The 25,685-nt window shown below is 38.2% G+C and overlaps 1 protein-coding gene across 1 annotated transcript in view; it reads right to left on the bottom strand.

Moving 5' to 3' along the window:
- Positions 1–25,685, bottom strand: part of bmpr1aa (bone morphogenetic protein receptor type 1Aa) — a 214,965-nt gene that overhangs the window by 113,229 nt on the left and 76,051 nt on the right. The window contains exon 2 of the mRNA XM_043678714.2: positions 25,206–25,326. The gene's annotated coding sequence lies outside the window, so the exon portion shown is untranslated. The remainder of the gene's footprint in view (positions 1–25,205; positions 25,327–25,685) is intronic.

A 25,685-nucleotide genomic window follows, 5' to 3' on the forward strand; every position in this document is an offset into this window, starting at 1 on the left:
GGGATTCTAATGATATGATTCTATGATAAGAGAATCGTGTAATAGAAGCACCATTTAAATGAATGGGGCTGGAATCACGTAATAGCCAATACATGTTTTAAAAGTTTGTGCTTTAGAAACAGTGTCCCTAATTCGACAATCGTGTTACAGTGAATTTGCATTAAGGAAATGCGCATTATAGCAGAATGATCTGTACATATGAAATTTGAGACACTGCACATGCTCACACTGCAGACTCCCAGTAACTGTAGGCACAAATAGAATTGGCAACTCCACTTGTAATGACAGCAAAACCCTTATAACTATTTCAGGGCCAAGACAGGTTTAACTCTTCAGGATATTTAATTGTTTGACCTGGAAACAATGACAGGTAAATTACATCAAGTCAGTGCTGTTAAATTAAAATTAGCATACAAGGATTTAAATCTATAGAAATTACGGGAAAGAAAGTATATCTAGTTGAAACATCTCTCTTGTAATTATTTCCAATCACACTCAGATTGCAAATCAGCTCTTTTATTTTTCTGAAAGGAGATAGCTCTGCTCTGATCAGGGCTCCTTCAGAAATATGGAGCTGTAGTTCTATACTCATAGTACTTAGTGCTATACTGTGTTGGTTGAGTGGGGTACGGGGGTACAAACCGCACTCCTTTTTCACAGCAGTCAGTTTTCATATTCAGAAATTCAAAGAAGTAATTCCAGAATCGCAAGCAGCCACTTTGCAAACTGCTGTCAAATGGCAAGTATAAAAGTTGAGAGTCTGGCATTCCCCGTAGATTAGGAGCATAGGATGGGGTCACTTGAATAGTTACTCAGGAGTTAGACTATGTTTTAATATAGTTAACCTTTCTGCAGTATTTCTTATAGTCATCGTAACCCTCTGTATTCTCAGATTTAAATGAAGACTTAAGAGAATTCTAGGCCGAAGGGAACCGCCCAGCGGAATCATCAGTTTCCTGGGTAATTCCTTTGGAATCTACTATGATGGGGATTCTGCAGGGTTTCCTTGGGTAACTCTCATCTCTGCTGGAATGATGACTGCCATTAGAAAATCCAAGCTGATACTTTTTGCATTTTATCTAAGCTTGATGATGAGCATTTGTTAAGACATGCCAGTAAATATTCACATACTGGAATATTTTTATTTAAGTGAACCCAGTGCATTGGCAACTGTTAGGGTTTCAAACTTAGGACTGCAGTAATTAATTGGTTTAAATCAACAAGTAGTGACTTCTTGTCCAGCTAGACGCCAGGCAGCATGCATAGGTCTGTTGTGGAATGCACATATGGTAGGACAAAACCCTTGTTAATGCTTTTACCATTATATTTCAAGAGATTTCCTAGCCTGTGAACTGAACGCAGTCTGTCTTCAGGAATAATATGGTGCCCATGTTATGAAACGGATTGAAATTCACGAAGTTATCTTGCTTATGCAAATGTTTTGCACGAGTGTATGAGTGACTGAGAATGTAAGCGAATGCACGTGTGGGGCACAGTAAAGATAAAAAGGCAGTTAGTGAGTATATAATTGACCTAGTCTAACCACAATGCACATCATTCTGCAGTCGTAAAATAAGAAGTACCCAAACAGCTTTGTGCAAGTTTGCCATTTGCTGGATGCAGCAGGGTCTTCACTATTTCAATCTTCAAATCTCTATCACATGACTTCCACAGCCAGGCATATTTGGTGGCACGGAACCAGACAACCTAGTACAGTCTGTCATGCCAGTGTGTAATAGGCTAAAGGCTTGAAGACAACAAATAAAAATTATAGTTTCATCATGAGGGTTGTCATAATTTTCATTTGGTAGACACCTTCGGGCTTTTGCCTTAAAGGTCGATTCTCCTGATCCTCGGATACTGCCTGACTTGCTGTGCTTTTCCAACATCACACTCGCTACCTTATCTTAAATTCCAGATAAGTTTCAGAGAAAATAAATTGCAAAATAATGGCTTTGAATGTGGTTCAATTTCTGATATTTGTTAATTTTCCTTTTTAGAGTCACTCAATCAGAATGTGTGCCATGAAGTCCATGAAATGTGTACTGGGACATTATTCTCATATTTCACCAACAACCTCTTGTGATATTGCTGATGAACTAATGATACACTTTCGGCCAAAAATTGGACACAACTTGCTGCTGTTCTTATTGAACAAACTATATGACTACCAAGGAAACAAAACAATTCCATTCCTAAAGAGTTGATAATTGCTGACTTTGAGGCACGTGCAAACCAAGAATACACACAACACAGCTGTCCACATCAGGCTGCACTGAAAATGTTTTCCAGATGGCTTTCATATCCACGTGATTATTTCCTGGATAAAGAGGCCTGCTTTTGTTTAAATCAGGCTGGCTGCATTGATTCTCTGGCTGCTATCCCTTCCCCCAACCCCTATGAAATGATGTCATTTCCTGCCTATTTGCATTATTTTCAGACATTAGTCGTGCTCTAATTCTAGGAATGTCAATGCGTAGGAAAAGACCTTCACTGAATCAATTTTCATTTCAACCATTCAAACACAAAGATCGTACATTAGTTCAGGTTTTGAAAACAGTCAGTTCTGGATTTGACATTACCCAAATATAAGTAATTTTGGACAGAAATGCCCAAGACTTTTGCATTTTAAGGGAATTGATGTACACATTATAGAACCTTGTGGACCAAATTAATATTTGTATAAATTTTCATATTGATTAAGCTGTGATACTATTACACTTTTTATTTTAGAATGTAACCATCATTGAGACAATGGTGCCTATTCCAGTTTTCTTAACACAAAATACAAACCAGCAAGAGATATATGCACATATAAAACTCTGCCGTGGTTCATAGGCTAAATAAACTCTGCAAGGTGCTACTGCCTAAGCAGAATCTCATGCACCACTAACTTTTAACAGCAATCTGTACCATTTGATACTTAAAAGCAATATGTAATCAATCATTCTACTGACTCTACACCAAACATATAGAACATAGGAGAAAGTGAGGACCGCAGATGCTGAAGATCAGGAGTCGAGATCAGGTGGCGCTGGAAAAGCATAGCAGGCCAGGCAGCATCAAAGGAGTGGGAAAATCGATAAGCCTTCATCAGGAATGCCTGCTGTGCTTTTCCAGCACCACACTCTCAACATATAGAACATAGAACAATACAGCCCAGGATAAAGACCTTCAGCCCTTCATGCCTGTGCCAACCATGATGCCATTCTAAACTAATCCTATCTACCGGACATGATTCATATCCCTCTATCCAATGCCTTTCATATGTGGGTTTAAATGCTTCTTAAAACATTGTTATTGTATCAGCTTCTACCACCTTCCCTGGTAGTGTGTCGCAGGCACTTACCCCAAACTGTAAAAAGCTTTCCTTGCACACCTCCCTTAAACATTTCCTCTCTTACTTTAAACCTACACGCCCTAGTATTTGACATTCTACATTTAACAAATTACAACTCATCTAACACATTGCTCTTCCTGAAGTATGGAGGTTTATTGTGTAAAGCTTTATATCCCAAAATTGCTGTAAAAATCTGTAATTAAAAACACAGGAATGAAATTAGGCCATTCAGCACTGCAGTTTGTTTTGACATTAAAATGGATCATCATTGATCTTAACCTAAAGGTCATTTTCATACCTTTGTTCCATATACCTCAACATACCTGACAGCATTCTATTCATCCAAGTTTTGAAAAGTTCAATTGGGCCAGTATAGAGTCTTCGAGGAGAAAGTGAGGTCTGCAGATGCTGGAGATCAAAGTTGAAACTTTATTGCTGGAACAGCACAGCAGGTCAGGCAGCATCCAGGGAACAGGAGATTCGACGTTTCGGGCACAGGCCCTTCTTCAGGAACGAAACGTCGAATCTCCTGTTCCCTGGATGCTGCCTGACCTGCTGTGCTGTTCCAGCAATAAAGTTTCAACCAGTATAGAGTCTGCTTGGGCAGCAAGTTTCTGATTTCCTCTACCCATCATATTGAAAAGATGCCTTCTAGTTCCACTACTGAATAGTGTTGGGTAACTTTATTATCCAGTCACCAAATGAAATGGTTTCTCGCTCTTTATTTTTTAAAAAGAATATAATTGTTAAAAGTAGATTCACTCAACTCATTCCTGGGATCAAAGGTTTATGTTGTGAAGAAAGGTTGAAAGGTTAGGCTTATATCCATTGGAGTTTGGAAAAACGAGAAGTGATCTTGGTGAATAGGTAAATACATAGATCACGTTTTCTCTTCTGAAGGAGGTTAAACTTGGGGAAATAATTTAAGAATAAGAGGTCTTTCTTTTTAGGTTGAGATAACAATTTTTTTCCTGAGAGTTATTAGAGTGAAGAATTCTTTTTATTCCTAAACCAGAAAGTAAGAACCAATAAGTTTATTCAAGAGCTACATACTTTTTTGAGACACAAGAATCAATGATAATGGGGGGAAAACAGGAAAGCAAAGTCAAGACCACAATCAAATCAAACGAGTGAACAGTGCAACAGATGTGAATGTCCAAATTACATATTTGTGTCCCTAAAACCTATGTTCTTATGTACAACATCAACTTGCTTCATAATTTTAAATGTCAGATTATACCTCAATATTTAATCACAATGGAAGAGAGATTACAGAACTTATCGTTCATAGTTTAACTTTGAGAGTTGACAAACTTTAGTTAAATTTGCATACTTCTCTTCCAAAGCCTGAGGTTTAGTGACCAAAACAGCGAACCACACTGTGCCCTATTAAGGCCCACTGCAACTAAACATTAGTTTTACACGTCAGTTCTCTTTTTATGATTTATGTAGATGGACATCTAAAAAAATCCCTTTAGTTCTCCAGTCACTGTCAATTACAAAAGTACTTTGATATGCCTTTCTCAATCCTAAGGTTTCACACTGCCCCATATTTAATTCTATTTGTCCTGCAAAAAACAACATGAAATGTACGCATAAAATTCTAAAAGACTGCAGTATAGAATAAAATAGAATAGTATAGACATTGCTGGTTAGGCTGTGCCAGAGAAGTCTAATAAATAAATTGATATTTATGCTTTTAAAAAAATGAATTTCTGGTAACTCTGCTGGAAAAACCTTCAATATTATTCCTAATGAAAATAATACTGATGTAACATCATTTGTTTAAAAATAATTTATTTTCTGATATCAATGACAGTAGATAAAATTAGTTTAATTATCAAAATATCCTATTGGAAGTTGAAAATGTAAAATTTATACTTTTAAAAAGAAATTAAACTAAGTAATTTATAAAAGCGTACACAAAGATAATTTATCTTCTCACTTCTCTTGACTTCAGACTAAACTGCTAAACCTGAACACAATTCAGCAGGATTAACAGGGTTAGATGATCAAAATCAATTGCAGCAGCTAAATTTGAACTATTGAACTGGGATGGACAATCACAAGTATCATAACGTTGATGAGCAGAACACATTACTATCTATGAATACTCCATTCTATGACAACCATGAACTATCAAAGACAAATGACAACTCCACTGCAACCTCCCAATTGCCTATGTGAAGGGACTAAAACAAAGGTGTTGGAATAAGTAACGAGCAGCTGCTGATTGTGTTAGAGTGACATAATTAAAATATTGACACCACTGTTTTTCAAGCATAGTTTAGATTATGTGGCCAATTTAATTGGTTACAGAGGACAACAACCATGCACCCTGTGCAAAATTTCCCTTTCATATTAAGCTTTCCCAACCTTTACTATTTCACCTTCCAGACAATCCTACAGTTAAGATCATCAGCAAAGAACCAAGGCAATGGATTTTGCAGCTCCATAATGGGGTTGCTTACTTTTAGTCCTGCATGTGAAAACACCACACTGGCCTCCATTCAGCATTATTCACTCCACTAAATAGAAATTCAGGGACAAACAATCATCCTTGCACTCTGGCAAAAGTAGGCTACCATTCATTATAAAGAAACTACATGCACACAAAATAAATGCAAGGTTGCATATAAAGGAGTCTGCGAATATGCTCAAATCAAGAAATGTGAATTAAGTGATCAAGATAGGGAAATATAAAATTCAGCTAAGAAAAATCTGATAGAAAATTTAGACACAGAACTTTATGCATCTAGATTAAGCTATTCCAAATGAAATAACTCAATACCAATAAAGGGTTACAAGTTGAAAATCTACTGATGTAGCAGGACCCACCATGCGCAAAGTTAATATGGCACTAGAAATTACAGATCAAAGGGGTCACCAAGCAAAAACAGAATAGGTTATAAAATACAAATTCACCTTAAGCTAAATTGAATTTAGTGAAAGTACACATTACAAATTACATCGAACAAATGATTTAGCAGACTGCACTTTGTTCAGAGTTAATATAGTACTAGCATTGAAATGACAGATCAAAGGTGACTACAAACAGAATTGAAAATAAAAACCAATTGTTTTCTTCAATAATTTTTAAAGCAATAAGATTCAAATACCACTAACAATGAAAACTATTAAAAATATTACATTTTCACAATTTTGACAGAAGGCGGTTTCTCGGTCACTGTTGCTCTGTGCGTTTTAAGAGTGGGGGTGACTAGAAAGGATAGGGCCGTAGATCATCCAATAATGTTAGAAGGGCTCTGAATATGATTCAAGCTTGTCATCAGGGAAAGATACCAGGAGTACTGGTTTCATTAGACGCGGAAAAGGCATTTGATAGGGTCGAATGGTCATATTTGTTTTACACATTGGAGAGGTTTGGCGTTGGACAGGTGTTTACCAAATGGGTCTCAACATTGTATAGTGATCCCAAAGCAGTTGTGGTTACCAATGGATTAGGTTCGGATAGCTTCAGTGTGGGTGGGGGCTGCCGTCAGGGATGTCCCCTCTCACCATTGTTATTTACACTAATAATTGAACCACTAGCAGAAGCTATACGAGCTGATCCTAATATAGTGGCCCCAAGGATTGGTACAGGTAAACATAAAATTACCCTTTATGCAGATGATGTTCTTCTATTCCTCAGTAACCCTTTGATGTCCATACCTCGCCTAATCCAAGTTATTAATACATTTAGTGCATTCTCAGGCTATAAAATTAATTTTTCAAAATCGGAGGCTATGCCAATGGGTGGCCTTGCTATGATACCCCGTTTAGCGGACGGATCCCTTTTTCCCTTTCGCTGGTCCCTGGAGGGCTTCTTATATTTAGGCATTTTTATTACTCCAGTGTTGGTCAGTTGTATAAGGCTAATTTTGTGTATTTATTGGAAAGGATAAGGCAGGACCTCCAGCGATGGGGAGACCTACCAATTTCTTGGTTGGGTAGAACAGCACTAATCAAAATGAATGTCCTGCCCCGTCTCCTATATCCTATGAGAATGCTTCCGGTGATGCTGCCGAGGACGGCTTTATGTAAATTATATGGCTGGCTGGGTTCCTTTATCTTGAATCATAGGCGGCCCCTCATTAAGCTGAAGAAGCTACAGCTTCCACAGGCAAGGGGTGGATTGGACTTCCCAGACTTTAGGAAATATCAGTTAAGTTCCCTATTAAGTTACATTGCTGATTGGGTCTTGTCTGATCCACAATCAATCTGGTTGGACATCGAGGCTTCTCAAGTAAAATACCCACTCATTAACCTTTTATTCTCAGACAAGAGGAAAATCATTACAGGTCACTGTAAAAACCCTATAATACTAAATACAATCAAGGCTTGGAATATAATGCGGCAAAATGAGGGCAATTCACATAAAACATCCACCGATAGTGGGAGCATGGGGATTCCAACCGGGGTTAACAGATGCCACTTTTAAACTCTGGAGATCCAGGGGTATCTCATGTCTAGGGGATCTATTTAAAGATGGGGTCCTGATGTCTTTCGAACAGCTGCGTCAGAAATTCGGATTACCCAATGGAGACCTCTTTCGATACTTCCAAATTCGAGATTATATACAGAAGAAGACTACGTTATTAGATAGTCTTTATAAATCCGATAGAGAATGTAGTGTCCTACGACCAGTGGGGGTATCTTCCGTCAGTACTATTTATCATTTACTACATGATGAAGTATCGGGAGATATGGATAATCTGCTTAAAACATGGGATCAGGATCTGGGACTAGAAATCTCCACAGAAACGTGGAATGATATTTGGGAAAATGCTAGAAGAATTACTATTTGTAACAGAACCCAGGCTATCCAGCTGAAGATACTTCATAGGGCCCATATAGCACCGGTTCGATTGGCAAAATTTAAGGCAGGAGCATCTCCAATGTGTCCTAAATGCAAAATAGAGGTGGGCACTCTTGTACATTGCTTATGACCTGTCATAAGATCCGTAGATATTGGACTAAAGTAGCAAGTACCCTGACAGAAATTTTAGGAACGGAAATTAAAGTGGACCTGTATCTCTCCTCTTGGTCTTTTCGAACTTTCCCTCCCTGGACACGTACGGGAAGAGACTATTTTCTATTCTTTCTTTCTGTGCAAGGAAAAATATTTTGGTGAACTGGGCGGCTGAGGCCCCCCTGGACTTTCAAATTGGCACAGACTAATTATGGAATGTATTCCCCTTGACTTCCTTACATGGTGCACTGAAAGACCGAATTTTAAAAAATATGGCAGCCCTTTTTGAATTACATAAATACAGATATTTCGGCTATCCTAACAAGGGCTTTTATTTAATTGAGATTACAAACCTGGCTGGTCCGGGGCCCCTTGGGGGAGGAATCCCGCACGAATACGGGTTTTATTATATCTGATGCTACCACATTCCGAGCATGTAAGAGACTTAAATATACACTCTGGTTAGTTGTAGGTTAGATTAGTAGATAGTTGAGTTTTGTTTGTTTTTTTTTCTTTTTTTCGTTTTTTTTGGTTTTTTTTGTTAAATTTTGGCTATTGTATATTTGAGCTAATTGTATATCAATATTTATATCTGAGAGTTTTGTTTATTTTTATAAACTTGTAAAAATGTTAAATTTCTAATAAAAATATCTATCAAAAAAAAAAGAGTGGGGGTGGTAGGAAAATCATGCACTGGATCATCTCTGGCTGTAACTGAGTTACAGTCCATTCCAATTTTTTGGTTGGATTTAGATTCATGCTTAAATTAAACAAGGAAGAGATTCATGCGAATTGCTCACAAATTCTCAATGCACGAAGCGATGGTTTAAATTCCAAAGAGAACATAGTTCAGAGCCTTAAAGGAATTAAAACATTCATATATATATCAGGCACTCAAATCAAACTCTTCATACTTTACATTCCTATAATTCCAAATAGATCAGAATTATTCAATATATTGCACTATATTAAAATTATATCTATACAATATCTCTAAAGTAATAAAGTGTTCCAAGGCACTTACCAATAGCATTGTAAAACAAAATATGACATTAATTGGATATTAGGCCAGATGACAAAAAGCTTGGTCAAAAAAGGCAGACTTTATGGAGTTTTAAAGAAAGTGTGGAAATGGAGGAAAAGAAAATGTAAAGAAGGAATTCTAGAGCTAGAGTTTAGGCAATTGAAGATTCAGCCACCAACTTTGAGAATGCTGAAGGTAGCAGAATTAGAGAGAATTGCAAATATTTCAAGTAACTCTGGGGCTGGGGAAGATTACAGAAATAGGGAGGAGACAGAGCTATTGAAATTTTGAAAACAATGACACGAATCTTAAAGTCCAGGATTTGCTTGACCTGGTTTCAATTTAGTTTTGCAAGGTACTGTGCTAAGTCAAACTGCTTCAATGATGACATTGTCTCCGTGAGTTAAGAAGTGCAGATGTTCACTGATGATTACACAATGTTCAGCAATATTTCTAACTCCTCAGATATTGAAACACGTCTAAACTTGAATGCAGCAAGACCTATATACCATTCAGACTTGGCTGACAACTGACAAGTAAAGTTTATGCCATACAAATGCCAGCAATGATGATCTCCAATAAGGGAGAATATAACCACGAGTCCTTGAAATCCAATATTACCATTGCCGAACTCCCCACTATCAACATTCTGGAGTTTGCCATTGACTGGAAACGGACCTGGATCAACAATATGAATACGGTGGCATATATGAACAGGCAAGAGACCAGGAATTCTGTGGGAAGTGACATACCCCCCAGCTCTCCAAAACTTGTCCACTTACTAAGTACAAATCAATACTGTGATGGAACATTCTTCACTTACCTGAAGAATGCAACTCCAGCAATACTAAAGGAGCTTGACACCTTTCAGGACAAAGCAACTCACTTGATTAATACCCTACCTACCACTTCAGACATTTACTTCCTCCATTAACTATGCATAGTGGCAGCAGTGTGTATCATCGCAAAGATGCACAGCAAAAGGCTCTTTAGACAGCAATTTACAAACCCTTTGCCTCTACCACCTAGAAGGACAGAGCAGCAATTTCATAGGAATAACACCACCTGTAAGATTCCTTTCAAGCCATATACTATTTTGACTTTGAGTTGTTTGCCCTGGAACGTTGGAGGCTGAGGGGTGACCTGAAAGAGATTTATAAAATCATGAGGGGCATAGATAGGGTAAATAGGCATGGTCGTCCCTGGAGTGAGGGAGTCCAGACCTAAAGGGCATACATTTAGGGTTAGACGGTAAAGTTTTAAAAGGGACCTAAGGAACAACTTTTTCATTGAGAGGGAGGTGCATTTATGGAATGAGCTGCCTGAGGAAGTGTGAACATTGGCACTTCTTAACAACATTTAAAAGGCATCTGGGTCGGTATTTGAATCGGAAGGGTTTAAGAGGGATATGGGCCATAGGCATGAACGAAATGGACGAAGGGTCTATTTCTGTGCTGTACACCTCTATGACTCTAATATATTGCTGCTACTTCACTGCTGCTGGATCAAAACCCTCCTAACAGCATTGTGGGTGCACCTGGATTGCAGTCATTTGAGATAACAACTTATTTCCACCTTTACCACCAATAAATAGCTGACTAGTGGCGACCAGAGCTCGAGAATGATTTAAATATAGTTCTCAACTTATATAAGAATAGAAAAAGGTGAAAACAGTCCCACTCAGCCAATGACACTGGACAGGCACTGAAGGCAGATGGTATGGTTAACTGTCTAAAGACTGCAGACAGGTTGAAGTGAGGAGGGAATAATTAACATTTGTTAAGAGTCATTTGTGACTGTGAGAAGACCTGACTGGACAGCTTTAAACCTGGACTTCCAGGAAAAAGAAATTTGGAAGGGGACAAAATATACAAGGACTTTTGATGGACAAGAGAAGTTGGAGATGGGGCATGAATTGAAAAATAGGGTGGGGGGATGGCAAAGATTACTTTGTAAAGGAAGTGTGATAATGACATTTCTAAGCAGAAAGAGAAAACATCTGGTGAAAGAAATTGTTACAAAAATAGAGAAATCACAAGGGAAGTTGGGATAGGTTCAAGGGAGCAAAAAGATGAGCCTCATGGATAGGATGAGCTGTAGAAAAACTAGAGAAAGATTTGAGTTAAGAACCAGGGCAGTGCAGATTCTTCAAGCTGGCAGTGGATAGCGAAACAAGTTGACTGTCATATCTTTTTATGTCTCTTTGACTTGAGAGAGTGCAAATGAGTATGAGATTAGCAGCAATAAAGAAACAGCTGGTGTGAGAGACAGTAATGGGTTATTGCAGGCTGGGTTATCATAGATAGAGGTGAAAGTGTAGAAATTTTGTGGTGAACAAAGAAATTTGAGGTTTATTGTACCTGAAGAATATTATCCAATGGGTTGGCATAAATACCTTTGTAAAGTGCAATTGGACACTGGTATATTGATTCTTTTCCACAAGGTCACTGGCATTCTTTTCAAAAGATGATAAAATGTAATACAAAATTGCACAACTGATAGTCAGTTTGGTGGCTTTCAAACCACAGAACAAAATATGCTTTAATTCATAATAAAATTCAATCACAGTCTGAAACAGCATCACATTTCTAATTTGGAAATAGGAAATACAAATCACACCTGTGAGGTAAGAATAGGGCTAAAGCAAATTAGTTGGCAAAGAACATGTGATAGAGTCATACAGCACCGAAACAGACCCTTCAGTCCAACTTATCCATGTCGACCAGATTTTTGAAACTAAACTCGTCCCATTTGACTGCATCGGGGCCATATCCCTCTAAAGTCTTCTTATCCACATGTCTGCCCAAATGTCTTCTGATAGTACTCATCTCTACCACTTCCTCTGGCCATATACACACCACCCTTTGCATGAAAAAGTAGCTTTATTGCTGGAACAGCACAGCAGGTCAGGCAGCATCCAGGGAACAGGAGATTCGACGTTTCGGGCACAGGCCCTTCTTCAGGAATTCCTGAAGAAGGGCCTGTGCCCGAAACGTCGAATCTCCTGTTCCCTGGATGCTGCCTGACCTGCTGTGCTGTTCCAGCAATAAAGTTTCAACTTTGATCTCCAGCATCTGCAGACCTCACTTTCTCCATGAAAAAGTAGCCCCTCAGATCCCTTTTAAATCTTTTTCCTCTCACCTTATATGTACGCCTTCTAGTTTTGGGCTCAGCCACCCTGGGGAAAAGACCTTGGTTAGTCACCTTCTCTATACCCCTCGTGATTATATAATCCTTTATAAGGTCAGCCCTTAGCCTCCTGTGCTCCAGGAAAAAATGTCGCAATCTATCCAGCACCTCATTATAATTCAAACCCTCCAGTTTCGATAATATCCTTGTAAATCTCTTTCCTACTTAATAACATTCTTCCCATAGCAAAATGACTAGGACTGTATGCAGTACTCTAAATGTGGTCGTATCAATATCTTGTACAGCCAAATCCTGTACTCAATGCTCTGACTGATCAAGGCAAGTGTGCCAAACACCACCTTCACCACCCTGTTTACCTCTGACACCACTTTTAAGGAACTATGTAACTAAACCCCTAGATCTTTCTGTTCGACTGCATTACCGAGGGCCCTACCATTAACTGTTAAAGTTCGGTCCTGTTTTGTCTTACCAAAAAGCAACACCTTGCATTTATCTAAATTAAACTTCATCGGTCATTCCTCAGCCCATTGACCCAGTTGATGAAAATCCCATTTACTCTTAGATACCTCTTCACGATCCACATACCACCAATTTTGGTGTCATCTGCAAACCTCCTAACCATGCTTCAATATTCTTATCTTCACTGTTTATACAAATGATGAACAACAGCCGACCCAGCACTGATACTTGCGGCACACCATTGGTCACGGGCCTCCATTCTGAATAACAACCCTTTACCACGACCCCATCTCCTAACATCAAGCCAATTTTGTATTCAATTAGCTAGCTCTCCCTAGATTCCATGTGATCTAATCTTACTAACCAGTCTACCATGCTGAATCTTTTTGAAGGCCTTGATAAAGTCCATAAAAACAAACTGTACTACTCTGCTCCAGTCTGCCTTCATCTATCTTCTTGGTTCACCTCTTCAAAAAAAAATGCAAATCAAGTTTGTGAGACACGCTTTCCCACGCACAAAGCCATGCTGACTATCCCCAATTAGTCCTTGCTTTTCCAAATGCATATAGATCCCATCTCTCAGAATCCCCTCCAACAACTTGACAACCAATGTCAGGCTCATCAGTCTGTAGTTCCCGGGCTTTTCTTTGAGATCTTTGTTAAATAATGGCACAAGATGAGCCACCCCCCCACTCTTCTGGCACCTCACCCACATCTATCGATGATACAAATATTTCTGCTGGGGCCGCACAATTTCTCCCCAAGCTTCTTGATCAGGTCCCAGGGATTTACCTACATTGATGCAAAACTGTTTAAAAGTAGGCAACTGGAAGGTTTTATTTGCAAGGTATAAAACAAGCTATAGGAAATGCAAATCAGGCAGTTTCCATAATGGAAGTTGAGTGGAAGAAATCCTTAACATCAGTTTTACATGCAGAAACAAGCTGAAAATCTATCCTAAAGAATACAAATTCTCAAAGCACTCTGTCTTCATGCACCCAATTCGCTCAAAACATTTTAAGCTGAACAGAAGTTTCTAATCTTTAGATTTCAAGGGCAAGAAGTCTGTTCTACTTTCCCTCTAGCTCCCCATGATATAAGTAAATCTTAATAGTCCAAAAGTCCAGACTAAACATTAAAGAACCCCAGGTTGATTTAAGCTACATTACCATTGTTCCCTTTCTCATTTTGCTGAGATTCATAACTCATAACTACTGAAATGTTATTAGAATTAAAAATACTTTGTAAAGCACGTTGAACAGTGATATTTCATTGCAATTAATTTGTCTACCACAAGCCACTGTGACAGAAACAGCAGCATCTACAGCATTTAAAAATATAAACTTGCACTGTTTCACCATTTTTCATATAGAATAGCTGCCAACCTTTCCCACAGAAATAGTTCAGGGAAATTAGAGACCTGTCTGTGGTATACTTTTTTTTAAAAAGTGACAGATGAGAAATTCTCGTGAAGGAATGTTGCTTGGACATCTGTGCGTTATTTTCCAGGTTTCTCACTAAGTGCGAAGCTGGAATTCGCTTTTCCCAAGGGTAGTGGAAATCTGGAACTCCAACCCATATAAAGTTGTCAATACTGAGACTGATAGGTTTCTCTTTGACAAGAACATCAAGAAAATAGAGAGTTGCAGTACTGATCAACAGTTGCAGTACTGGTCAACAGACTCGAGGGTAGAATTGTTTGCTCTGTTCCTATACTTTTTGTTCCATAAACAATGGAGTGGGATATCGTATTACTGGACTTTAAGAAGTATATAAAATAGAAAAGATGTTGCAAAGATGAAGGATGTGGCCTTATGAAGTTAAAACGGTAGCTTTAATAGAAGTACAACTGAAGGCAAGAGTGATTGGCTGGTTCTCAAATTAATTAGATCCTGCAAATGTTCTGGAATTTGTGCTTCAACACAGACACAATGACAGCATTTCCCAGCTGTTCCTAAATTTAAGGACCAAGAAATGGGAACACAATTGTTAGGGACAAGGCAAATGCATGACGGAAGCAAATCAACTTACATTCAGGGCGGAGGCAACAGAATGAAAAAAGGGGAGTGCAGGAAGAGAGCGATCCCAAGTATAAAATAAAAAAGTAATCAGAGGAAAAACGCCATTAAAAGTACACTCAATTTCCTCTGCATGCAAGGTAAGGAATCAATATAAAGCATTGCCTCGGATTGGGATAGATAAATGTGGTGCAGATCTGGAATCCCCTTAGAGAAACAATACCGATGTAGGCAAACTGCAAGATAGATTAATTAAGATATGACTAGTATTGATGGGAGAAGATTGTTAAGTGAAATTTAAAAACTGGGATATATTTTATTATTTGTTGTCATCCTCAATTGCATAAAGAAGGGTTAAAGTATGTCCTGGCATAAGGATGGACTGCTACTGAAGGGGGGTGCAGAGGAGGTTCACTAGATTGATTCCAGAGTTGACAGGGTTGGCTTTAGAGGACAGATCGAGTAGTCTGGGATTATACTCATTGGAATTTGGACGAATGAGGGAAGATCTTATGGAAACATCTATTCCCTTCATAATTGGATATAAGGTAGAAGCACAAAGTTTATTTTCACTGGCGGGTGAAATTAGAACTAGGGGGCATAGCCTCAAAATAAGGGGAAGCAAATTTAAGATCGAGTTGAGGAGGAACTTCTTCATCCAAAGGGTTAGGTACCTGTGGAATTCCCTGTCCTGTGAAGCAGTTGAAGCTACCTCATTGAATTCTTTTAAGGCAGAGATAGATAAATTCATTTACTGTTCAAAAATCTAAGGTTATGGTGAGCAGGCAGTTAAGCGGACCTGAGTCCATAAAAAGATCAGCCATGATCTTATTGAATGCAGGAAGAGATTCAATGGTCCAGAAGGCCTACTCTTGCTCCTAGTTCTTAAACAAATTGCAATTAATTGAGAAACACATATTGGTTAGCTCACAGGTATGTTTATTCGAATGTAGTTCAGTTGTCAGATTTCTAGAGACCTAGAACAGGGAACTGTTTAATGGAACAAAAATAATCCATTGCTGTTATTTACTTTGTACAGATTCTCTACGAATTTCTCTAAATAACAACGAACTTAGGTTTATCAGGTGACTTTGCTTTGTAAGCAAGTTTGGCCTTTTGAAGGACAGTAGTCTGATCATTCTGGAAATTTTCTTAGGGAATTTGGTGATACAGGAGATATTAAGTGAAGAATTTGGCTTTGTTGAACTGAACGTTCATGATGGATTTCATCAAATTATTGAAGTGCGTGAGTGATGAACAGTGTTGCATGAATACTGAAAAGAGCAATTCTGACAATCTGGGGTAGTGCAACCACGTTTGAAAATGTTCAGTTTTCATTTTCATAAATCTTTTGAAACAGATGATTAAAAGGAATGGGGACCCACTGGCATAAAAGGAAAGATTACAAAGTGTTGGCAATGAGCTGAAGGTTGATTAAATGTCCAGATATTGTGCTCAGAAATGGCTGGTGACAGAGTACAAGCAAAAAAAGACTAAAAAGTTCCGGAACCAAATATGTAAAGACCTATCAATTCTTTGTCTCTCCAAGAATCCTAATATATTAATTCTGACAAAATTAAGACAGTTCTCGCCTGAAGACATCTGTTTTTCTTTTAAATATACTGGAGCATAATGTCAGAAACAGAAGATACCAATTAACATATTGTCGACATCCTTTACAAGTGTACACAGCAAGATATTTTGGGACAACAAAAACAAAGTGGAGAAACTCAGCAGGTCCAGTGGCAACTGCAGACAGAAAAACAGAATCAATGCACTGAGTCCAGTTATTCAGAAACATTAACGCTGTTTTTCTCCGTACAGGTGCTGCCAGACCTATTGAGTTTCTTCAGCATTTTATGTTTTTGTTACGGATTTTCAGTATTTGCAGTTCTTTGTTTCAGTTTGGTAGTTGGTTTACAAAATCCTTTTCAAGCTCTTCTAGCTCTGGCAGTAAGTATATTGGTCTTGTTTGCTAATTGTTTAAAAATAAGATCATTTTTTCAAAGGGCTATAGATTTCTTCTCAAAATATTGCAGATATTTTGCATTATTTGGCAAACACAGTGACATGATTATTATTAGTTTAGCAGCTCTAAATTCTATTGGATAACAATTCAATAAGATGCCTCTCCATCGAGCAACGAGCATTAGGATTTATCTTTGTCGATTACTTGGGCACAAAAGGGCTTTTGCCCGAAACGTCAATTTTCCTGCTCCTCAGATTCTGCTTGACATGCTGTGCTTTTCCAGCACTAGTCTAATCTTGGATCTAATCTCCAGCATCCGCAGTACCCACTTTCGCCACAAAACATTTAGAGTCACAAATGTACAGCACGGAAACAGACCCCTTGGTCCAACTCGTCCATGCCAGCCAGATATCTCAACCCATCCATCTCAACCTGCCAGCACCGGGCCCATATCCTTCCAAATCCTTCCTATTCATATACCCATCCAAATGCCTTTTAAATGTTGCAATTGTACCAGCCTCCACCACTTCCTCTGGCAGCTCATTCCATACCTGTACCACCCTCTGTGTGAATACATTGCCCCTTAGGTCTCTTTTATATCTTTCCCCTCTCACTCTAAAACTATGCCCTCTATTTCTGGACTCCCTGACTCCAGGGAAAAGAATTTGCCTATTTATCCTATCCATGCCCCTCATGATTTTATAAACCTCTATAAAGCCACCCCTCAGCCTCAGACACCTCAGGGAAAACAGCCTTAGCCTATTCAACCTCTCCCTATAGCTCAACATCCTGGCAACATCTTTGTAAATCTGTTCTGAACCCTTTCAAGTTTCACAACATCCTTCTGATAGGAAGGAGACCAGAATTGCACACAATATTCCAACAGTGGCCTAACCAATGTCCTGTATAGCCGCAACATGACCTCCCAACTCCTGTACTCAATACTCTGACCAATAAAGAAAAGCATACCAAATGTCTTCTTCACTATCCTATCTACCCGCGATACCACTTTCAAGGAGCTATGAACCTGCACTCCAAGGTCTTTTTGTTCAGCAACACTCCCTTACCATTAAGTGTGTAAGCCCTGCAATTTGCTTTCCCAAAACGCAGCACCTCGCATTTATCTAAATTAAACTCCATCTGCCACTTCCAAACCCACTGGCCCATCAATTCAAGATCCCATTGTAATCTGAGGTAACCTTCTTTGCTGTTCACTGCACCTCCAGTTTTAGTGTCACCTGCAAACTTAATAGTGATACCTCATGCTTACATCCAAATCATTGATATAAATGATGAAAAGTAGTGGACCCAGCACCGATCCTGTGGCATTCCACTGGTCACAGGCCTCCAGTCTGAAAAACTTCTGCCACCACCCTCTGTCTTTTACCTTTGAGTCAGTTCTTAGCCAAATGAAGGGCCCTATTCTCTCCCTACTTACCCTTTTACTCTTAATGTATTTGCAAAAACTCTTTGGATTCTCCTTAACCCTACTTGTCAAAGTTAACTCATGTCCCCTTTTTGCCCTCCTGATTTCCCTCTTAAATATACTTGTACTGCCTTTATACTCTAAGGATTCACTCAATCTATCCGGTCTATACCTGACATATGCTTCCTTCTTTTTCTTAACCAAACCTTCAGTTTCTTTAGTCATCCAGCATTCCCTATACCTACCAGCCTTTCCTATCACCCTAACAGGAATATACTGTCTCTGGACACTTGTTATCTCATTTCTGAAGGCTTCTCATTTGTACCTTGTGTGCTTTTGTACGACTCAATCAATATTCCTACCGGCACGCACATCTCAAGCTGAAATTTTTGGTTTTTCTTGCTGTTTTCAGCTGTATAAGCAGCTGAATGCCCTCTGATAGTTGAGCCAATATTTAACATTAAAAACTGAAGATGCTGTGCACAAGATACTGTTGAATACTAACTTTATCAAAGAAAATCCTACCACTTACGTAACTCAAACTAATCAAATTATTTGAAGTGTCAGGAATGTATCATAGCCCAGAGCTTTTGTTTTATACTGGCTAGACTGGTCAAATGCTCGGATATAGTAATCTGTATTTTCAATATCTACATTGAAAAGATACAATATTCTGGAAATATTGAAGTCTATCCAATTAATTCAAGTTTCATATTTCAAATTATTTGATCAACAATTAAATATATGCAAGTTACACATTTTCTACCACACCTTCATTCAGAAAGATTTCTCTCAGTAAATATTATACATGCCTGATGCGCTAGTCATACAGCACAGAAACAGACCTTCACATTCTCCCACATTCCATGGAAATGTGTCAAATTTCAAACTGTTACATTCAAATTTTATACACACCAAGGGGGTCGAATCAAGATTCCGATAGTGTTGCAATTTAAAACATTGAACATCAAGAAAACAACCAAGTAACTGTATTTTACTCCAGCTACACAAGATAGGGGCTCATCACAAAACCCATTTCCTAGTGGTTCCAACTCAGCTGTTTCTGGACCCTATTAGTTACCTATACACACCAGGATGCATGGATGTGGGCAAACAGTAACAATTCAAAAAAATTTAGTTAGAATGACAGCTCAAACAAGACTATAGCAAACTATCTTATTTTCAAACAATTGTTTTCACAATATATGCTTTATTCCCAAAGGAGGTCAGTAAAACAAACTATTTGTCACAAATCTGCATACTAGGAGTTGCAAGAGTTTTATCAGGAGCTTTCTAGGAATGGAGGGTTTGAGTTATGAGGAGGGCCTAGGATTGTTTTTCACTGAAGCATAGGAGGTTGAGGTGACCTTATAAAGGATTTATAAAATCGTGAGGGGTATAGATAAGGTGATTGGCAGGTGTCTTTCCCTTAGGGTGGGGGATTTTGAGACTGGGGGCATATTTTTCAGGAAAGAGCAGAAAGATTTTAAGAAGATACGAGGGGCAACTTTTTTTTAAAACAGAGTGGTTCTTGTGTGGGATGAACTTCCAGAGGATGTGATTACAGTGACAACGTTTAAAAGATATTTGGGTAAGTCCATGAATAAGGAATAGTTGGAAGGATATGGGTCAAGTGCAGGCAGGTGGGACTGGGTTTAGTTTAGGATTGTGGTTGGCATGGACTGGTTGGACCAAAAGGTCTGTTCCCATACTGTACAGCTATGATTAATATTAAAAAGACCAATCTTATTTACAAGCATAATCTATGAGACAGGATCCATTTTCAATGCAAACATTTGCTGCCTTCAATTTTGAAGCAGCTCACAATCTCATCAACGTGTTCTAAATAACTCTTTCCGAGGAAATCATAGAATCAACGACTTGTCTTTATTGAAAAAGTGATAAAATTAATGGACTTCTAATTTCCAAATTTGATATCTGTCCAGCTATAATTTGCATTGCAGAGATGTATTGTTTTCTTCCTACAAACTTAGACTGTAACAATGTTAATCTCCGCTTTGGTCACAGAAGTAAACAGCCCAATAATTCCTTTTATAACTGATGTAGTTTAGACAAGCATACTACCACCTCCAAGCTTTTATAATTTTCTCAACTCTAAAGTCAGAATATCCTCTAAATCAAGACTTAGCTGCCCAGACTTTCAGTCACCAGTCCATTCTCTACTGCACTTCAAATGGTCCGTGGAATCCTTTCTGACATCACCATCATTCATCTCCTAAAGGCTTGTACTACTTCCTACTCTAAATTTTCAACATCTGAAAAATACCAAGGCAGTCTCAAGAGATGTTTGATCAGTGCAGGCTACAACCCTTAAAAGTACTTTCAATTTTACAGTTGAACAAAACCATGAAAAGGACTCTTATTACACGTACTATATATGTTAGTCACATTTCAAGAGCACTGGACTGAGTTGTTATCAAAATCCACAGTAATGTAAATTACTATTATTTAACAAGCAAAATTACATTTAACCCCTTTAGTGAAGTTCAAGTTGAATTTTCAGCATAAAAATATTGCTTCCCTTGGGTTGATTCATTTTTTTGAGAAAGAACTTCTGTAATTACTATATATGTGTCAACATAAAGTAGTTGAAAATATTTGAGTACATACAAGTCTTTATAAATTCACTGAGCAGCAGATTTGAATAATACCCAAACTCTTCTACTAGATGCAGTTAATCAGTTCTTCCATGCTTTCAGCAATAATAGAGCTGAAAATGTGTTGCTGGAAAAGCGCAGCAGGTCAGGCAGCATCCAAGGAACAGGAGAATCGATGTTCGGGCATAAGCCCTTCTTCAGGAATTCCTGAAGAAGGGCTTATGCCCGAAACGTCGATTCTCCTGTTCCTTGGATGCTGCCTGACCTGTTGCGCTTTTCCAGCAACACATTTTCAGCTCTGATACTCCAGCATCTGCAGTCCTCACTTTCTCCTTTCAGCAATAATAGACTTGTTCAGCACCTCTGCCAACCCAGATTATTTTACTCCATCTTTTTGAAAAAAAGGACAGCAAATTGCATTTAATAGAGCATTTTAATTACGGAAAAACATTCAGAGGTGCCCAATGGAAGACAAAACAAGACAGCAAAGCAAAATGTTAGGAGGTAGTCAAAATGTTAGTCTTAAAATACGGAGTTGGCTGTGAAGAGAGTTGATGAGGAAATTCAAAAATGTGGGAAGTGATGAAGTAAACTTTAGTCACCAATGAAGGAGTCAAGGGTTGAGGGAAATTACAAGAGTTGGTAGAAGAATTCTCATGAGAGAGCTTGAATGGCAAGTGTCAATATTGGCAAATGCAAAATGTTCATCAGATTTCAACAGACAGCAATTGACATCAATCTTAGATTGGAGACTGTTCAGACTACAACATTATTGTGACATGGTCAGAGTCAGTGGTAGTCTGAAACTACAGAAAGCAACATTGAATTTCTCCCTCAATGGAAATTTTGTTGTTCTTGTACCACACCCCACCCCTCAAAACACTTTGGAATAGCTCTTCAAGAGTCTCCACCTCCTGCAATCTCGCATTCATGAGTCATAACTGCACAACCAACTGAATTTATTACTATAATTGATCAGCACAAGTACTTTCTTAAGAGAGTCAAAATGCAACATAGGTCTGAATCAAGTATAAGTACAGCTTTTTTAAAAACTGATAGTTGAAAGCAGATTAGCCGTAACAGGCTTTAAGATATGTTTAAGACAATCCTGAAATCCTATCTCTTTAATCAAGCTTTTGGTCAACTGTCGTAATAATTTCTTATGGAAATATTTAAATTCAAGTTACTGCTCATGATTTTTAATTATTTTCCATGATTTCTACATTACCAGCAAGTTTGTCCTTCAATTATCTGCTTTGCTCCTGTCAATCAGGATCAGCAGGAAAGCTCATCAACTGCTCTGCCTATTCTAAGCTCTTCTTGCTCAATTCACAATTGCCACCACTTAAGAACCCAGAACTTAACAGCCCTAATGCTACTTCAACACCAACCACTGCAAGTGATTGTCTAAATGATCATGTTGATAGTCTGCAGTATGTTCAAGTTAATATCAGGAGAAATACTTCTTGTTGTCTACTGTGGCCCAGCAGACATATTGCAACTGGAGAAATTTTAAGTTCTCCTTACGTTAGCCAATCTTGAGAGCAAACGGAGGAACAGATTAAATGATTGGACTGCTACAAAGCACAATAGGGATAGACAAGCAGCACATTCAAAATTTAGATCTGCAATTAGAATGAATTTTAAGGGTATTTAATTATTCGATAGAATTTAAGTTCCACTTAAATATGAATATTTAAATTTATAATGGAATATTTAAATTTATAATGAAATGTTGTTATGTCAAGCATGTGTCATTTGAATCAATACTTACCTACATATTTATTGTACAATGGCTATTGTTATGTCCTGTTTATAGGCTGTAGTCCAGCAATTCACCAATATTGCAGCCTTTACTTCTCCTGTATTCTGAGGACTCTAAATAGCAGGATGTGGGACCACCATTTCCATCTTAGTTCCCCTCTATGTTGGATACATAAATCCATTCCTCCACAATGGATGGATAAGAAGCCTGGAACTCCATACAGTACTTACTACAGTATCACTGTAGAAACACCATTACCACAAAAACTGCAATCGTAAATTATAGAAGGTAGCAACTGCAACAAATGTGGCCTTCCCAATATTAATGATATCAGTGAACAATTGCACACAATTTAAAATTGCACACAGTATTTATGATTTTAATTGCGCTTATAATTTTCAAAAAACCAAACTCAACAAATTCGAAGTGGGATTATAACTAGGTTAATAGATGCCAAAAAAAATCATTGACTTGCTGTATAGTTAGAATTTTCCAATATCTTCAATTCAACACTGCCCCCCTTAATTTCCCTTTCTTTCTTATTACAGAAGCTCAACCATTGCAATTGTGCTAATTTCTACTTTTGATTAATATCTCCAATTATAATATGAGCAGACTGGACAGTGGGACGTCCAGTCGAAAAGGACCATGTCGAAGTTCTGGTGGAGGTTGAGAGATCATTGAAGAGTCAAGATACTCTTCAGCCTCAAGTGCCGCAAGCAGTGAAATTGTTTTGTTTCTGAATGTATTTCAACAAACTTAAGTAATACCTTGGCTCAAAATGAATTCAGTGCATCAGAAAGCAATGGGTCATTTTTGCAATAATACTTAGCAATAGTATTTCGCACTCACAGACAATTAATCATACTAATTGCATAATATGAACTGACAATGGTACTTGCCATACCTACTGCAAAATTCAGCCCAGTCCTTTATGTGGGAAAGGTTAACGAGACAATAGATGAGTATGCTGTGATATGGATTTATTTCTCTAAGCATTTGGGTAACGGGAACTTAAAATTTCTGTGTTAAGTGAGGAAGTAGAAGCCGATTCTGCAGAATCTATCAATTAAGGTTCACTGAAATATACGCACTGGGTTGCCTTTCTATTAGGTTTAGTGCCTAAAATTCTGCTTCAATCTTAGGATTAAAATCAACATTTCAATGATTTTTGTATCTGAATCGACTTCTACTGTATTCTTTTTTCCAGCGTGCAAGACCTTGCATTTTCTCACATTGAATTTCATCAGCCATTTTTTGGATCACTCTCCTAAACTGTCTAAATCTTTCTGCAGCTTCCCCACCTCCTCAGTACTATGTGCCTGTCCACCTAACTTCGTATCATCGGCAAACTTCACCAGAATGCCCCTAGTCCCTTCATCCAGATCATTAATATAAAAAGTGAACAGCTGCGGCCCAAACACTGAACGCTGTGGGACACCACTTGTCACTAGCTGTCATTCCGAAAAAGAATCTTTTATCCCAACTCTCTGCCTTCTGTCAGACAGCAAATCCTCAATCCATGGCAGTAGCTCACCCCAAACACCATGGACCCTCACCTTACTCAGCAGCCTCCACCCTAGCTTTGCCTATGGTGTGTAGATTACTATTTAAATAAGAGATTCAGAATGCTGCAGTATAGAAGAATAGGGATGTCCTTGGACATAAATTATCGAAAAGGAGAATGCAGATGCTGCAAGAAATTAGGAGGACAAATGGAATACTAGTCTTTATTGCAAAGAGGATGGAGTACAAAAGTGGAGAAGTCTTGCTAATATGATACATGGAGTTGGTATCTTTACTTAAGGTGGATATACTGACTTTGGAAACAGTTCAGAAAAATGTCAATAGGTTGATTCCTGGAATGAGAGGTTTGTACAGTGGAATCTCTATTATCTGGCATTCAATTATCCGAATTTTGGATTATGTGGCAAGATCGCAAGGTTCCGATGCTTGGCTAAACGGTGTTATCCAGCGTTCGATTATCCGAGCAAAATACTCCCTACCCGTGTCGTTCGGATAATTGATGCTCCTCTGTGTAGGAGGAAAGGTTGAACTGCTTGGGCACATGCTCATTGGAGTTTCAAAGAATAACAGCTGATCCTATTTAAACATAAAAGATTCTAAGAAAAGGTTTCCGCTTGTCAAGGAGTCTAAAATTATATGGTAGAGTTTAAAACAATGTATCCCAGTTAAGATGGAGATGAGGAAGAATTTCTAATCTCAGTTCTTGGTCTTTGGAATTCTCTTCCACAGAGAGTAGTAGTCATTGAATGTATTCAAAGCCAAGTTACATAAATTGCTCAACAAGGGAGTTAGTGTAAAGAAAGGATGGGCAGAAAAGTGGAGTAAAGGCCTCAGTCTGATCACCCATCTTATTTTATGGCATATCAGACTCAATGGGCAAATTGGACTACACCTGCTTCTCCTTCCTTCAAAATTTAATAAAATCAGTCAGCCTTACCTGATGTGAGAAAAAAAATCGAGGAACTTGCACATTTCAGAATGGACTTTTAAGCACAGCATAAATAATCTTTTAAACCCGAAGTCCTAGGAACCAAGTGATTTGAAGCTGTTCAGAAAATCTGCAAAAAGCAACAAGTATTTTGTTAATTTATAGGCAATTTGATGAAACAATTTGCTAAACTTAAGTATATAAGATAGGAGAAGAATATATGACTTCTCAAGCCTGGTCCACCATTTAATACAATAATGATTGATCATTTGCATTAATTTCACTTTCTTGTCCACTCCCATATATCTTGACAGAGATCAAGGGTATATCTGTCCCAGCCCACCCCAGATACTTAAGTAACATTCATAGCTCACAGGGTAAAGAATTTCAAGATTTTGCAGGGGCTGTAAAGATTGATTCATGTCAAATTGTTGCAAGATGAGATAAAATGTTCTTAGTGTGCTTTTACCATTTATTTCCTTGAGTCAT

The sequence above is a fragment of the Chiloscyllium plagiosum genome, unplaced genomic scaffold (assembly GCF_037043375.1).
Source record: "Chiloscyllium plagiosum isolate Xiang-an unplaced genomic scaffold, Cpla_swu_hap1 HiC_scaffold_43, whole genome shotgun sequence".
Lineage (NCBI taxonomy): Eukaryota > Metazoa > Chordata > Chondrichthyes > Orectolobiformes > Hemiscylliidae > Chiloscyllium > Chiloscyllium plagiosum.